The following is an 11,798-nucleotide window of genomic DNA, read 5'->3' as shown; positions in this document are numbered from 1 at the left end:
CCTGGGAAGTCCTCGTGTTGCACCCCTCCTTTTTCAATTTTTTTTGCTGCTCGGGAAATGGCGAAAGGTTGGACGGGAATCCGATCGTTACGGTTAATGTTTTGGGCACGTGCTCACTCGCAAAAGGCTTAAGTTCGTGGTGAAATGCACTCGATACTTTTTTTCTTTCGTTTCTGCGCTCATTTGTGCATTTTTTTTTCATTAGCTCTACGGAGGAACAAAGTGAATTCGAGCGCAAAGGTTGACGGGTGCGATCATACCAGCACTAATGCACCGGATCCCATCAGAACTCCGAAGTTAAGCGTGCTTGGGCGAGAGTAGTACTAGGATGGGTGACCTCCTGGGAAGTCCTCGTGTTGCACCCCTCCTTTTTCAATTTTTTTTGCTGCTCGGGAAATGGCGAGAGGTTGGACGGGAATCCGATCGTTACGGTTAATGTTTTGGGCACGTGCTCACTCGCAAAAGGCTTAAGTTTCGTGGTGAAATGCCTCGATAATTTTTTTCTTTCGTTTATGCGCTCATTTGTGCATTTTTTTTTTCATTAGCTCGGAGAAAAGGGCATCCAGAAGCAAACACGATAGGGAACAAAGTGAATTCGAGCGCAAAGGTTGACGGGTGCGATCATACCAGCACTAATGCACCGGATCCCATCAGAACTCCGAAGTTAAGCGTGCTTGGGCGAGAGTAGTACTAGGATGGGTGACCTCCTGGGAAGTCCTCGTGTTGCACCCCTCCTTTTTCAATTTTTTTGCTGCTCGGGAAATGGCGAGAGGTTGGACGGGAATCCGATCGTTACGGTTAATGTTTTGGGCACGTGCTCACTCGCAAAAGGCTTAAGGTTCGTGGTGAAATGCACTCGATACTTTTTTTCTTTCGTTTCTGCGCTCATTTGTGCATTTTTTTTTTTCATTAGCTCTACGGAGGAACAAAGTGAATTCGAGCGCAAAGGTTGACGGGTGCGATCATACCAGCACTAATGCACCGGATCCCATCAGAACTCCGAAGTTAAGCGTGCTTGGGCGAGAGTAGTACTAGGATGGGTGACCTCCTGGGAAGTCCTCGTGTTGCACCCCTCCTTTTTCAATTTTTTTGCTGCTCGGGAAATGGCGAGAGGTTGGACGGGAATCCGATCGTTACGGTTAATGTTTTGGGCACGTGCTCACTCGCAAAAGGCTTAAGTTTCGTGGTGAAATGCACTCGATATTTTTTTCTTTCGTTTCTGCGCTCATTTGTGCATTTTTTTTTCATTAGCTCTACGGAGGAACAAAGTGAATTCGAGCGCAAAGGTTGACGGGTGCGATCATACCAGCACTAATGCACCGGATCCCATCAGAACTCCGAAGTTAAGCGTGCATGGGCGAGAGTAGTACTAGGATGGGTGACCTCCTGGGAAGTCCTCGTGTTGCACCCCTCCTTTTTCAATTTTTTTTGCTGCTCGGGAAATGGCGAGAGGTTGGACGGGAATCCGATCGTTACGGTTAATGTTTTGGGCACGTGCTCACTCGCAAAAGGCTTAAGTTCGTGGTGAAATGCACTCGATACTTTTTTTCTTTCGTTTCTGCGCTCATTTGTGCATTTTTTTTTTTCATTAGCTCTACGGAGGAACAAAGTGAATTCGAGCGCAAAGGTTGACGGGTGCGATCATACCAGCACTAATGCACCGGATCCCATCAGAACTCCGAAGTTAAGCGTGCTTGGGCGAGAGTAGTACTAGGATGGGTGACCTCCTGGGAAGTCCTCGTGTTGCACCCCTCCTTTTTCAATTTTTTTTGCTGCTCGGGAAATGGCGAAGGTTGGACGGGAATCCGATCGTTACGGTTAATGTTTTGGGCACGTGCTCACTCGCAAAAGGCTTAAGGTTCGTGGTGAAATGCACTCGATACTTTTTTTCTTTCGTTTCTGCGCTCATTTGTGCATTTTTTTTTCATTAGCTCTACGGAGGAACAAAGTGAATTCGAGCGCAAAGGTTGACGGGTGCGATCATACCAGCACTAATGCACCGGATCCCATCAGAACTCCGAAGTTAAGCGTGCTTGGGCGAGAGTAGTACTAGGATGGGTGACCTCCTGGGAAGTCCTCGTGTTGCACCCCTCCTTTTTCAATTTTTTTTGCTGCTCGGGAAATGGCGAAAGGTTGGACGGGAATCCGATCGTTACGGTTAATGTTTTGGGCACGTGCTCACTCGCAAAAGGCTTAAGGTTCGTGGTGAAATGCACTCGATACTTTTTTTCTTTCGTTTCTGCGCTCATTTGTGCATTTTTTTTTTTCATTAGCTCTACGGAGGAACAAAGTGAATTCGAGCGCAAAGGTTGACGGGTGCGATCATACCAGCACTAATGCACCGGATCCCATCAGAACTCCGAAGTTAAGCGTGCTTGGGCGAGAGTAGTACTAGGATGGGTGACCTCCTGGGAAGTCCTCGTGTTGCACCCCTCCTTTTTCAATTTTTTTTGCTGCTCGGGAAATGGCGAGAGGTTGGACGGGAATCCGATCGTTACGGTTAATGTTTTGGGCACGTGCTCACTCGCAAAAGGCTTAAGTTTCGTGGTGAAATGCACTCGATACTTTTTTTCTTTCGTTTCTGCGCTCATTTGTACATTTTTTTTTTTCATTAGCTCTACGGAGGAACAAAGTGAATTCGAGCGCAAAAGTTGAAGGGTGCGATCATACCAGCACTAATGCACCGGATCCCATCAGAACTCCGAAGTTAAGCGTGCTTGGGCGAGAGTAGTACTAGGATGGGTGACCTCCTGGGAAGTCCTCGTGTTGCACCCCTCCTTTTTCAATTTTTTTTGCTGCTCGGGAAATGGCGAGAGGTTGGACGGGAATCCGATCGTTACGGTTAATGTTTTGGGCACGTGCTCACTCGCAAAAGGGTTAAGTTTCGTGGTGAAATGCACTCGATATTTTTTTTCTTTCGTTTCTGCGCTCATTTGTGCATTTTTTTTTTCATTAGCTCTACGGAGGAACAAAGTGAATTCGAGCGCAAAGGTTGACGGTGCGATCATACCAGCACTAATGCACCGGATCCCATCAGAACTCCGAAGTTAAGCGTGCTTGGGCGAGAGTAGTACTAGGATGGGTGACCTCCAGGGAAGTCCTCCTGTTGCACCCCTCCTTTTTCATTTTTTTTTGCTGCTCGGGAAATGGCGAGAGGTTGGACGGGAATCCGATCGTTACGGTTAATGTTTTGGGCACGTGCTCACTCGCAAAAGGCTTAAGTTTCGTGGTGAAATGCACTCGATACTTTTTTTCTTTCGTTTCTGCGCTCATTTGTGCATTTTTTTTTTCATTAGCTCTACGGAGGAACAAAGTGAATTCGAGCGCAAAGGTTGACGGGTGCGATCATACCAACACTAATGTACCGGATCCCATCAGAACTCCGAAGTTAAGCGTGCTTGGGCGAGAGTAGTACTAGGATGGGTGACCTCCTGGGTAGTCCTCGTGTTGCACCCCTCCTTTTTCAATTTTTTTTGCTGCTCGGGAAATGGCGAGAGGTTGGACGGGAATCCGATCGTTACGGTTAATGTTTTGGGCACGTGCTCACTCGCAAAAGGCTGAAGGTTCGTGGTGAAATGCCCTCGATAATTTTTTTCTTTCGTTTATGCGCTCATTTGTGCATTTTTTTTTTCATTAGCTCTACGGAGGAACAAAGTGAATTCGAGCGCAAAGGTTGACGGGTGCGATCATACCGGCACTAATGCACCGGATCCCATCAGAACTCCGAAGTTAAGCGTGCTTGGGCGAGAGTAGTACTAGGATGGGTGACCTCCTGGGAAGTCCTCGTGTTGCACCCCTCCTTTTTCAATTTTTTTTGCTGCTCGGGAAATGGCGAGAGGTTGGACGGGAATCCAATCGTTACGGTTAATGTTTTGGGCACGTGCTCACTCGCAAAAGGCTTAAGGTTCGTGGTGTAATGCACTCGATACTTTTTCTCTTTCGTTTCTGCGCTCATTTGTGCATTTTTTTTTTCATTAGCTCTACGGAGGAACAAAGTGAATTCGAGCGCAAAGGTTGACCGGTGCGATCATACCAGCACTAATGCACCGGATCCCATCAGAACTCCGAAGTTAAGCGTGCTTGGGCGAGAGTAGTACTAGGATGGGTGACCTCCTGGGAAGTCCTCGTGTTGCACCCCTCCTTTTTCAATTTTTTTTGCTGCTCGGGAAATGGCGAGAGGTTGGACGGGAATCCGATCGTTACGGTTAATGTTTTGGGCACGTGCTCACTCGCAAAAGGCTTAAGTTTCGTGGTGAAATGCACTCGATACTTTTTTTCTTTCGTTTCTGCGCTCATTTGTGCATTTTTTTTTTCATTAGCTCTACGGAGGAACAAAGTGAATTCGAGCGCAAAGGTTGACCGGTGCGATCATACCAGCACTAATGCACCGGATCCCATCAGAACTCCGAAGTTAAGCGTGCTTGGGCGAGAGTAGTACTAGGATGGGTGACCTCCTGGGAAGTCCTCGTGTTGCACCCCTCCTTTTTCAATTTTTTTTGCTGCTCGGGAAATGGCGAGAGGTTGGACGGGAATCCGATCGTTACGGTTAATGTTTTGGGCACGTGCTCACTCGCAAAAGGCTTAAGTTTCGTGGTGAAATGCACTCGATATTTTTTTTCTTTCGTTTCTGCGCTCATTTGTGCATTTTTTTTTTCATTAGCTCTACGGAGGAACAAAGTGAATTCGAGCGCAAAGGTTGACCGGTGCGATCATACCAGCACTAATGCACCGGATCCCATCAGAACTCCGAAGTTAAGCGTGCTTGGGCGAGAGTAGTACTAGGATGGGTGACCTCCTGGGAAGTCCTCGTGTTGCACCCCTCCTTTTTCAATTTTTTTTGCTGCTCGGGAAATGGCGAGAGGTTGGACGGGAATCCGATCGTTACGGTTAATGTTTTGGGCACGTGCTCACTCGCAAAAGGCTTAAGTTTCGTGGTGAAATGCACTCGATACTTTTTTTCTTTCGTTTCTGCGCTCATTTGTGCATTTTTTTTTCATTAGCTCTACGGAGGAACAAAGTGAATTCGAGCGCAAAGGTTGACGGGTGCGATCATACCAGCACTAATGCACCGGATCCCATCAGAACTCCGAAGTTAAGCGTGCTTGGGCGAGAGTAGTACTAGGATGGGTGACCTCCTGGGAAGTCCTCGTGTTGCACCCCTCCTTTTTCAATTTTTTTTGCTGCTCGGGAAATGGCGAGAGGTTGGACGGGAATCCGATCGTTACGGTTAATGTTTTGGGCACGTGCTCACTCGCAAAAGGCTTAAGTTTCGTGGTGAAATGCACTCGATACTTTTTTTCTTTCGTTTCTGCGCTCATTTGTGCATTTTTTTTTTCATTAGCTCTACGGAGGAACAAAGTGAATTCGAGCGCAAAGGTTGACCGGTGCGATCATACCAGCACTAATGCACCGGATCCCATCAGAACTCCGAAGTTAAGCGTGCTTGGGCGAGAGTAGTACTAGGATGGGTGACCTCCTGGGAAGTCCTCGTGTTGCACCCCTCCTTTTTCAATTTTTTTTGCTGCTCGGGAAATGGCGAAAGGTTGGACGGGAATCCGATCGTTACGGTTAATGTTTTGGGCACGTGCTCACTCGCAAAAGGCTTAAGGTTCGTGGTGAAATGCACTCGATACTTTTTTTCTTTCGTTTCTGCGCTCATTTGTGCATTTTTTTTTCATTAGCTCTACGGAGGAACAAAGTGAATTCGAGCGCAAAGGTTGACGGGTGCGATCATACCAGCACTAATGCACCGGATCCCATCAGAACTCCGAAGTTAAGCGTGCTTGGGCGAGAGTAGTACTAGGATGGGTGACCTCCTGGGAAGTCCTCGTGTTGCACCCCTCCTTTTTCAATTTTTTTTGCTGCTCGGGAAATGGCGAAAGGTTGGACGGGAATCCGATCGTTACGGTTAATGTTTTGGGCACGTGCTCACTCGCAAAAGGCTTAAGGTTCGTGGTGAAATGCACTCGATATTTTTTTCTTTCTTTTCTGCGCTCATTTGTGCATTTTTTTTTCATTAGCTCTACGGAGGAACAAAGTGAATTCGAGCGCAAAGGTTGACGGGTGCGATCATACCAGCACTAATGCACCGGATCCCATCAGAACTCCGAAGTTAAGCGTGCTTGGGCGAGAGTAGTACTAGGATGGGTGACCTCCTGGGTAGTCCTCGTGTTGCACCCCTCCTTTTTCAATTTTTTTTGCTGCTCGGGAAATGGCGAGAGGTTGGACGGGAATCCGATCGTTACGGTTAATGTTTTGGGCACGTGCTCACTCGCAAAAGGCTTAAGGTTCGTGGTGAAATGCACTCGATACTTTTTTTCTTTCGTTTTTGCGCTCATTTGTGCATTTTTCTTTCATTAGCTCTACGGAGAAAAGGGCATCCAGAAGCAAACACGATAGGGAACAAAGTGAATTCGAGCGCAAAGGTTGACGGGTGCGATCATACCGGCACTAATGCACCGGATCCCATCAGAACTCCGAAGTTAAGCGTGCTTGGGCGAGAGTAGTACTAGGATGGGTGACCTCCTGGGAAGTCCTCGTGTTGCACCCCTCCTTTTTCAATTTTTTTTGCTGCTCGGGAAATGGCGAAAGGTTGGACGGGAATCCGATCGTTACGGTTAATGTTTTGGGCACGTGCTCACTCGCAAAAGGCTTAAGTTTCGTGGTAAAATGCACTCGATACTTTTTTTCTTTCGTTTCTGCGCTCATTTGTGCATTTTTTTTTTTCATTAGCTCTACGGAGGAACAAAGTGAATTCGAGCGCAAAGGTTGACGGGTGCGATCATACCAGCACGAATGCACCGGATCCCATCAGAACTCCGAAGTTAAGCGTGCTTGGGCGAGAGTAGTACTAGGATGGGTGACCTCCTGGGAAGTCCTCGTGTTGCACCCCTCCTTTTTCAATTTTTTTTGCTGCTCGGGAAATGGCGAGAGGTTGGACGGGAATCCGATCGTTACGGTTAATGTTTTGGGCACGTGCTCACTCGCAAAAGGCTTAAGTTTCGTGGTGAAATGCACTCGATACTTTTTTTCTTTCGTTTCTGCGCTCATTTGTGCATTTTTTTTTTCATTAGCTCTACGGAGGAACAAAGTGAATTCGAGCGCAAAGGTTGACCGGTGCGATCATACCAGCACTAATGCACCGGATCCCATCAGAACTCCGAAGTTAAGCGTGCTTGGGCGAGAGTAGTACTAGGATGGGTGACCTCCTGGGAAGTCCTCGTGTTGCACCCCTCCTTTTTCAATTTTTTTTGCTGCTCGGGAAATGGCGAGAGGTTGGACGGGAATCCGATCGTTACGGTTAATGTTTTGGGCACGTGCTCACTCGCAAAAGGCTTAAGGTTCGTGGTGAAATGCACTCGATACTTTTTTTCTTTCGTTTCTGCGCTCATTTGTACATTCTTTTTTTTTTCATTAGCTCTACGGAGGAACAAAGGGAATTCGAGCGCAAAGGTTGACGGGTGCGATCATACCAACACTAATGCACCGGATCCCATCAGAACTCCGAAGTTAAGCGTGCTTGGGCGAGAGTAGTACTAGGATGGGTGACCTCCTGGGAAGTCCTCGTGTTGCACCCCTCCTTTTTCAATTTTTTTTGCTGCTCGGGAAATGGCGAAAGGTTGGACGGGAATCCGATCGTTACGGTTAATGTTTTGGGCACGTGCTCACTCGCAAAAGGCTTAAGGTTCGTGGTGAAATGCACTCGATACTTTTTTTCTTTCGTTTCTGCGCTCATTTGTGCATTTTTTTTTTCATTAGCTCTACGGAGGAACAAAGTGAATTCGAGCGCAAAGGTTGACCGGTGCGATCATACCAGCACTAATGCACCGGATCCCATCAGAACTCCGAAGTTAAGCGTGCTTGGGCGAGAGTAGTACTAGGATGGGTGACCTCCTGGGAAGTCCTCGTGTTGCACCCCTCCTTTTTCAATTTTTTTTGCTGCTCGGGAAATGGCGAAGGTTGGACGGGAATCCGATCGTTACGGTTAATGTTTTGGGCACGTGCTCACTCGCAAAAGGCTTAAGGTTCGTGGTGAAATGCACTCGATACTTTTTTTCTTTCGTTTCTGCGCTCATTTGTGCATTTTTTTTTTCATTAGCTCTACGGAGGAACAAAGTGAATTCGAGCGCAAAGGTTGACGGGTGCGATCATACCAGCACTAATGCACCGGATCCCATCAGAACTCCGAAGTTAAGCGTGCTTGGGCGAGAGTAGTACTAGGATGGGTGACCTCCTGGGAAGTCCTCGTGTTGCACCCCTCCTTTTTCAATTTTTTTTGCTGCTCGGGAAATGGCGAGAGGTTGGACGGGAATCCGATCGTTACGGTTAATGTTTTGGGCACGTGCTCACTCGCAAAAGGCTTAAGTTCGTGGTGAAATGCACTCGATATTTTTTTCTTTCGTTTCTGCGCTCATTTGTGCATTTTTTTTTTCATTAGCTCTACGGAGGAACAAAGTGAATTCGAGCGCAAAGGTTGACGGTGCGATCATACCAGCACTAATGCACCGGATCCCATCAGAACTCCGAAGTTAAGCGTGCTTGGGCGAGAGTAGTACTAGGATGGGTGACCTCCTGGGTAGTCCTCGTGTTGCACCCCTCCTTTTTCAATTTTTTTTGCTGCTCGGGAAATGGCGAGAGGTTGGACGGGAATCCGATCGTTACGGTTAATGTTTTGGGCACGTGCTCACTCGCAAAAGGCTTAAGTTTCGTGGTGAAATGCACTCGATACTTTTTTTCTTTCGTTTCTGCGCTCATTTGTGCATTTTTTTTTTCATTAGCTCTACGGAGGAACAAAGTGAATTCGAGCGCAAAGGTTGACCGGTGCGATCATACCAGCACTAATGCACCGGATCCCATCAGAACTCCGAAGTTAAGCGTGCTTGGGCGAGAGTAGTACTAGGATGGGTGACCTCCTGGGAAGTCCTCGTGTTGCACCCCTCCTTTTTCAATTTTTTTTGCTGCTCGGGAAATGGCGAAGGTTGGACGGGAATCCGATCGTTACGGTTAATGTTTTGGGCACGTGCTCACTCGCAAAAGGCTTAAGGTTCGTGGTGAAATGCACTCGATACTTTTTTTCTTTCGTTTCTGCGCTCATTTGTGCATTTTTTTTTTCATTAGCTCTACGGAGGAACAAAGTGAATTCGAGCGCAAAGGTTGACCGGTGCGATCATACCAGCACTAATGCACCGGATCCCATCAGAACTCCGAAGTTAAGCGTGCTTGGGCGAGAGTAGTACTAGGATGGGTGACCTCCAGGGAAGTCCTCGTGTTGCACCCCTCCTTTTTCAATTTTTTTGCTGCTCGGGAAATGGCGAGAGGTTGGACGGGAATCCGATCGTTACGGTTAATGTTTTGGGCACGTGCTCACTCGCAAAAGGCTTAAGTTTCGTGGTGAAATGCACTCGATATTTTTTTTCTTTCGTTTCTGCGCTCATTTGTGCATTTTTTTTTTCATTAGCTCTACGGAGGAACAAAGTGAATTCGAGCGCAAAGGTTGACCGGTGCGATCATACCAGCACTAATGCACCGGATCCCATCAGAACTCCGAAGTTAAGCGTGCTTGGGCGAGAGTAGTACTAGGATGGGTGACCTCCTGGGAAGTCCTCGTGTTGCACCCCTCCTTTTTCAATTTTTTTTGCTGCTCGGGAAATGGCGAGAGGTTGGACGGGAATCCGATCGTTACGGTTAATGTTTTGGGCACGTGCTCACTCGCAAAAGGCTTAAGTTTCGTGGTGAAATGCACTCGATACTTTTTTTCTTTCGTTTCTGCGCTCATTTGTACATTCTTTTTTTTTTCATTAGCTCTACGGAGGAACAAAGTGAATTCGAGCGCAAAGGTTGACGGGTGCGATCATACCAGCACTAATGCACCGGATCCCATCAGAACTCCGAAGTTAAGCGTGCTTGGGCGAGAGTAGTACTAGGATGGGTGACCTCCTGGGAAGTCCTCGTGTTGCACCCCTCCTTTTTCAATTTTTTTTGCTGCTCGGGAAATGGCGAAAGGTTGGACGGGAATCCGATCGTTACGGTTAATGTTTTGGGCACGTGCTCACTCGCAAAAGGCTTAAGGTTCGTGGTGAAATGCACTCGATACTTTTTTTCTTTCGTTTCTGCGCTCATTTGTGCATTTTTTTTTCATTAGCTCTACGGAGGAACAAAGTGAATTCGAGCGCAAAGGTTGACGGGTGCGATCATACCAGCACTAATGCACCGGATCCCATCAGAACTCCGAAGTTAAGCGTGCTTGGGCGAGAGTAGTACTAGGATGGGTGACCTCCTGGGAAGTCCTCGTGTTGCACCCCTCCTTTTTCAATTTTTTTTGCTGCTCGGGAAATGGCGAAAGGTTGGACGGGAATCCGATCGTTACGGTTAATGTTTTGGGCACGTGCTCACTCGCAAAAGGCTTAAGGTTCGTGGTGAAATGCACTCGATACTTTTTTTCTTTCGTTTCTGCGCTCATTTGTGCATTTTTTTTTTCATTAGCTCTACGGAGGAACAAAGTGAATTCGAGCGCAAAGGTTGACGGGTGCGATCATACCAGCACTAATGCACCGGATCCCATCAGAACTCCGAAGTTAAGCGTGCTTGGGCGAGAGTAGTACTAGGATGGGTGACCTCCTGGGAAGTCCTCGTGTTGCACCCCTCCTTTTTCAATTTTTTTTGCTGCTCGGGAAATGGCGAGAGGTTGGACGGGAATCCGATCGTTACGGTTAATGTTTTGGGCACGTGCTCACTCGCAAAAGGCTTAAGGTTCGTGGTGAAATGCACTCGATACTTTTTTTCTTTCGTTTCTGCGCTCATTTGTGCATTTTTTTTTCATTAGCTCTACGGAGAAGAGGGCATCCGGAAGCAAACACGATAGGAACAAAGTGAATTCGAGCGCAAAGGTTGACGGGTACGATCATACCAGCACTAATGCACCGGATCCCATCAGAACTCCGAAGTTAAGCGTGCTTGGGCGAGAGTAGTACTAGGATGGGTGATCTCCTGGGAAGTCCTCGTGTTGCACCCCTCCTTTTTCAATTTTTTTGCTGCTCGGGAAATGGCGAAAGGTTGGACGGGAATCCGATCGTTACGGTTAATGTTTTGGACTCGTGCGCACTCGCAAAAGGCTTAAGGTTCGTGGTGAAATGCACTCGATACTTTTTTTCTTTCGTTTATGCGCTCATTTGTGCATTTTTTTTTTCATTAGCTCTACGGAGAAAAGGGCATCCAGAAGCAAACACGATAGGGAACAAAGTGAATTCGAGCGCAAAGGTTGACGGGTACGATCATACCAGCACTAATGCACCGGATCCCATCAGAACTCCGAAGTTAAGCGTGCTTGGGCGAGAGTAGTACTAGGATGGGTGACCTCCTGGGAAGTCCTCGTGTTGCACCCCTCCTTTTTCAATTTTTTTTGCTGCTCGGGAAATGGCGAGAGGTTGGACGGGAATCCGATCGTTACGGTTAATGTTTTGGGCACGTGCTCACTCGCAAAAGGCTTAAGGTTCGTGGTGAAATGCACTCGATACTTTTTTTCTTTCGTTTCTGCGCTCATTTGTACATTCTTTTTTTTTCATTAGCTCTGCGGAGGAATAAAGTGAATTCGAGCGCAAAGGTTGACGGGTGCGATCATACCAACACTAATGCACCGGATCCCATCAGAACTCCGAAGTTAAGCGTGCTTGGGCGAGAGTAGTACTAGGATGGGTGACCTCCTGGGTAGTCCTCGTGTTGCACCCCTCCTTTTTCAATTTTTTTGCTGCTCGGGAAATGGCGAGAGGTTGGACGGGAATCCGATCGTTACGGTTAATGTT

At 47.5% G+C, this 11,798-nt stretch overlaps 34 non-coding genes across 34 annotated transcripts; all 34 read left to right on the top strand.

Moving 5' to 3' along the window:
- The first annotated feature begins 246 nt into the window (after positions 1-246).
- LOC116191531 lies at positions 247-365 on the top strand. The gene has a single exon (XR_004153620.1). It is a non-coding gene; the product is annotated as a 5S ribosomal RNA (ribosomal RNA).
- A 248-nt stretch (positions 366-613) lies between these two features.
- On the top strand, positions 614-732 carry LOC116191530. The gene has a single exon (XR_004153619.1). It is a non-coding gene; the product is annotated as a 5S ribosomal RNA (ribosomal RNA).
- Positions 733-954: 222 nt separating this feature from the next.
- LOC116191529 lies at positions 955-1,073 on the top strand. Its single transcript, XR_004153618.1, has one exon. It is a non-coding gene; the product is annotated as a 5S ribosomal RNA (ribosomal RNA).
- Positions 1,074-1,292: 219 nt separating this feature from the next.
- On the top strand, positions 1,293-1,411 carry LOC116191536. The gene has a single exon (XR_004153625.1). It is a non-coding gene; the product is annotated as a 5S ribosomal RNA (ribosomal RNA).
- A 222-nt stretch (positions 1,412-1,633) lies between these two features.
- Positions 1,634-1,752, top strand: LOC116191528. Its single transcript, XR_004153617.1, has one exon. It is a non-coding gene; the product is annotated as a 5S ribosomal RNA (ribosomal RNA).
- A 220-nt stretch (positions 1,753-1,972) lies between these two features.
- On the top strand, positions 1,973-2,091 carry LOC116191527. The gene has a single exon (XR_004153616.1). It is a non-coding gene; the product is annotated as a 5S ribosomal RNA (ribosomal RNA).
- A 223-nt stretch (positions 2,092-2,314) lies between these two features.
- Positions 2,315-2,433, top strand: LOC116191526. The gene has a single exon (XR_004153615.1). It is a non-coding gene; the product is annotated as a 5S ribosomal RNA (ribosomal RNA).
- Positions 2,434-2,656: 223 nt separating this feature from the next.
- LOC116191525 lies at positions 2,657-2,775 on the top strand. The gene has a single exon (XR_004153614.1). It is a non-coding gene; the product is annotated as a 5S ribosomal RNA (ribosomal RNA).
- Positions 2,776-2,996: 221 nt separating this feature from the next.
- On the top strand, positions 2,997-3,115 carry LOC116191487. Its single transcript, XR_004153581.1, has one exon. It is a non-coding gene; the product is annotated as a 5S ribosomal RNA (ribosomal RNA).
- A 222-nt stretch (positions 3,116-3,337) lies between these two features.
- On the top strand, positions 3,338-3,456 carry LOC116191481. Its single transcript, XR_004153576.1, has one exon. It is a non-coding gene; the product is annotated as a 5S ribosomal RNA (ribosomal RNA).
- Positions 3,457-3,678: 222 nt separating this feature from the next.
- Positions 3,679-3,797, top strand: LOC116191534. The gene has a single exon (XR_004153623.1). It is a non-coding gene; the product is annotated as a 5S ribosomal RNA (ribosomal RNA).
- A 222-nt stretch (positions 3,798-4,019) lies between these two features.
- On the top strand, positions 4,020-4,138 carry LOC116191547. Its single transcript, XR_004153635.1, has one exon. It is a non-coding gene; the product is annotated as a 5S ribosomal RNA (ribosomal RNA).
- A 222-nt stretch (positions 4,139-4,360) lies between these two features.
- LOC116191546 lies at positions 4,361-4,479 on the top strand. The gene has a single exon (XR_004153634.1). It is a non-coding gene; the product is annotated as a 5S ribosomal RNA (ribosomal RNA).
- Positions 4,480-4,701: 222 nt separating this feature from the next.
- On the top strand, positions 4,702-4,820 carry LOC116191544. The gene has a single exon (XR_004153632.1). It is a non-coding gene; the product is annotated as a 5S ribosomal RNA (ribosomal RNA).
- Positions 4,821-5,041: 221 nt separating this feature from the next.
- Positions 5,042-5,160, top strand: LOC116191524. Its single transcript, XR_004153613.1, has one exon. It is a non-coding gene; the product is annotated as a 5S ribosomal RNA (ribosomal RNA).
- Positions 5,161-5,382: 222 nt separating this feature from the next.
- LOC116191543 lies at positions 5,383-5,501 on the top strand. Its single transcript, XR_004153631.1, has one exon. It is a non-coding gene; the product is annotated as a 5S ribosomal RNA (ribosomal RNA).
- A 221-nt stretch (positions 5,502-5,722) lies between these two features.
- Positions 5,723-5,841, top strand: LOC116191523. Its single transcript, XR_004153612.1, has one exon. It is a non-coding gene; the product is annotated as a 5S ribosomal RNA (ribosomal RNA).
- A 220-nt stretch (positions 5,842-6,061) lies between these two features.
- On the top strand, positions 6,062-6,180 carry LOC116191548. Its single transcript, XR_004153636.1, has one exon. It is a non-coding gene; the product is annotated as a 5S ribosomal RNA (ribosomal RNA).
- Positions 6,181-6,431: 251 nt separating this feature from the next.
- LOC116191532 lies at positions 6,432-6,550 on the top strand. The gene has a single exon (XR_004153621.1). It is a non-coding gene; the product is annotated as a 5S ribosomal RNA (ribosomal RNA).
- A 223-nt stretch (positions 6,551-6,773) lies between these two features.
- Positions 6,774-6,892, top strand: LOC116191460. The gene has a single exon (XR_004153556.1). It is a non-coding gene; the product is annotated as a 5S ribosomal RNA (ribosomal RNA).
- Positions 6,893-7,114: 222 nt separating this feature from the next.
- Positions 7,115-7,233, top strand: LOC116191542. Its single transcript, XR_004153630.1, has one exon. It is a non-coding gene; the product is annotated as a 5S ribosomal RNA (ribosomal RNA).
- A 225-nt stretch (positions 7,234-7,458) lies between these two features.
- LOC116191550 lies at positions 7,459-7,577 on the top strand. The gene has a single exon (XR_004153638.1). It is a non-coding gene; the product is annotated as a 5S ribosomal RNA (ribosomal RNA).
- A 222-nt stretch (positions 7,578-7,799) lies between these two features.
- Positions 7,800-7,918, top strand: LOC116191541. Its single transcript, XR_004153629.1, has one exon. It is a non-coding gene; the product is annotated as a 5S ribosomal RNA (ribosomal RNA).
- A 221-nt stretch (positions 7,919-8,139) lies between these two features.
- Positions 8,140-8,258, top strand: LOC116191521. Its single transcript, XR_004153610.1, has one exon. It is a non-coding gene; the product is annotated as a 5S ribosomal RNA (ribosomal RNA).
- Positions 8,259-8,477: 219 nt separating this feature from the next.
- Positions 8,478-8,596, top strand: LOC116191472. The gene has a single exon (XR_004153567.1). It is a non-coding gene; the product is annotated as a 5S ribosomal RNA (ribosomal RNA).
- Positions 8,597-8,818: 222 nt separating this feature from the next.
- LOC116191539 lies at positions 8,819-8,937 on the top strand. Its single transcript, XR_004153628.1, has one exon. It is a non-coding gene; the product is annotated as a 5S ribosomal RNA (ribosomal RNA).
- Positions 8,938-9,158: 221 nt separating this feature from the next.
- On the top strand, positions 9,159-9,277 carry LOC116191467. The gene has a single exon (XR_004153563.1). It is a non-coding gene; the product is annotated as a 5S ribosomal RNA (ribosomal RNA).
- A 221-nt stretch (positions 9,278-9,498) lies between these two features.
- LOC116191538 lies at positions 9,499-9,617 on the top strand. Its single transcript, XR_004153627.1, has one exon. It is a non-coding gene; the product is annotated as a 5S ribosomal RNA (ribosomal RNA).
- A 225-nt stretch (positions 9,618-9,842) lies between these two features.
- Positions 9,843-9,961, top strand: LOC116191520. Its single transcript, XR_004153609.1, has one exon. It is a non-coding gene; the product is annotated as a 5S ribosomal RNA (ribosomal RNA).
- A 221-nt stretch (positions 9,962-10,182) lies between these two features.
- On the top strand, positions 10,183-10,301 carry LOC116191519. The gene has a single exon (XR_004153608.1). It is a non-coding gene; the product is annotated as a 5S ribosomal RNA (ribosomal RNA).
- Positions 10,302-10,523: 222 nt separating this feature from the next.
- Positions 10,524-10,642, top strand: LOC116191518. Its single transcript, XR_004153607.1, has one exon. It is a non-coding gene; the product is annotated as a 5S ribosomal RNA (ribosomal RNA).
- Positions 10,643-10,892: 250 nt separating this feature from the next.
- On the top strand, positions 10,893-11,011 carry LOC116191473. The gene has a single exon (XR_004153568.1). It is a non-coding gene; the product is annotated as a 5S ribosomal RNA (ribosomal RNA).
- Positions 11,012-11,262: 251 nt separating this feature from the next.
- LOC116191462 lies at positions 11,263-11,381 on the top strand. The gene has a single exon (XR_004153558.1). It is a non-coding gene; the product is annotated as a 5S ribosomal RNA (ribosomal RNA).
- A 224-nt stretch (positions 11,382-11,605) lies between these two features.
- LOC116191476 lies at positions 11,606-11,724 on the top strand. The gene has a single exon (XR_004153571.1). It is a non-coding gene; the product is annotated as a 5S ribosomal RNA (ribosomal RNA).
- The last annotated feature ends 74 nt before the right edge of the window (positions 11,725-11,798 follow it).

Source organism: Punica granatum, unplaced genomic scaffold (assembly GCF_007655135.1).
Source record: "Punica granatum isolate Tunisia-2019 unplaced genomic scaffold, ASM765513v2 Contig00625, whole genome shotgun sequence".
NCBI lineage: Eukaryota > Viridiplantae > Streptophyta > Magnoliopsida > Myrtales > Lythraceae > Punica > Punica granatum.
The sequence above is the reverse complement of the archived record's forward strand: the minus strand, read 5'-3'. Positions and strand labels throughout refer to the sequence as shown.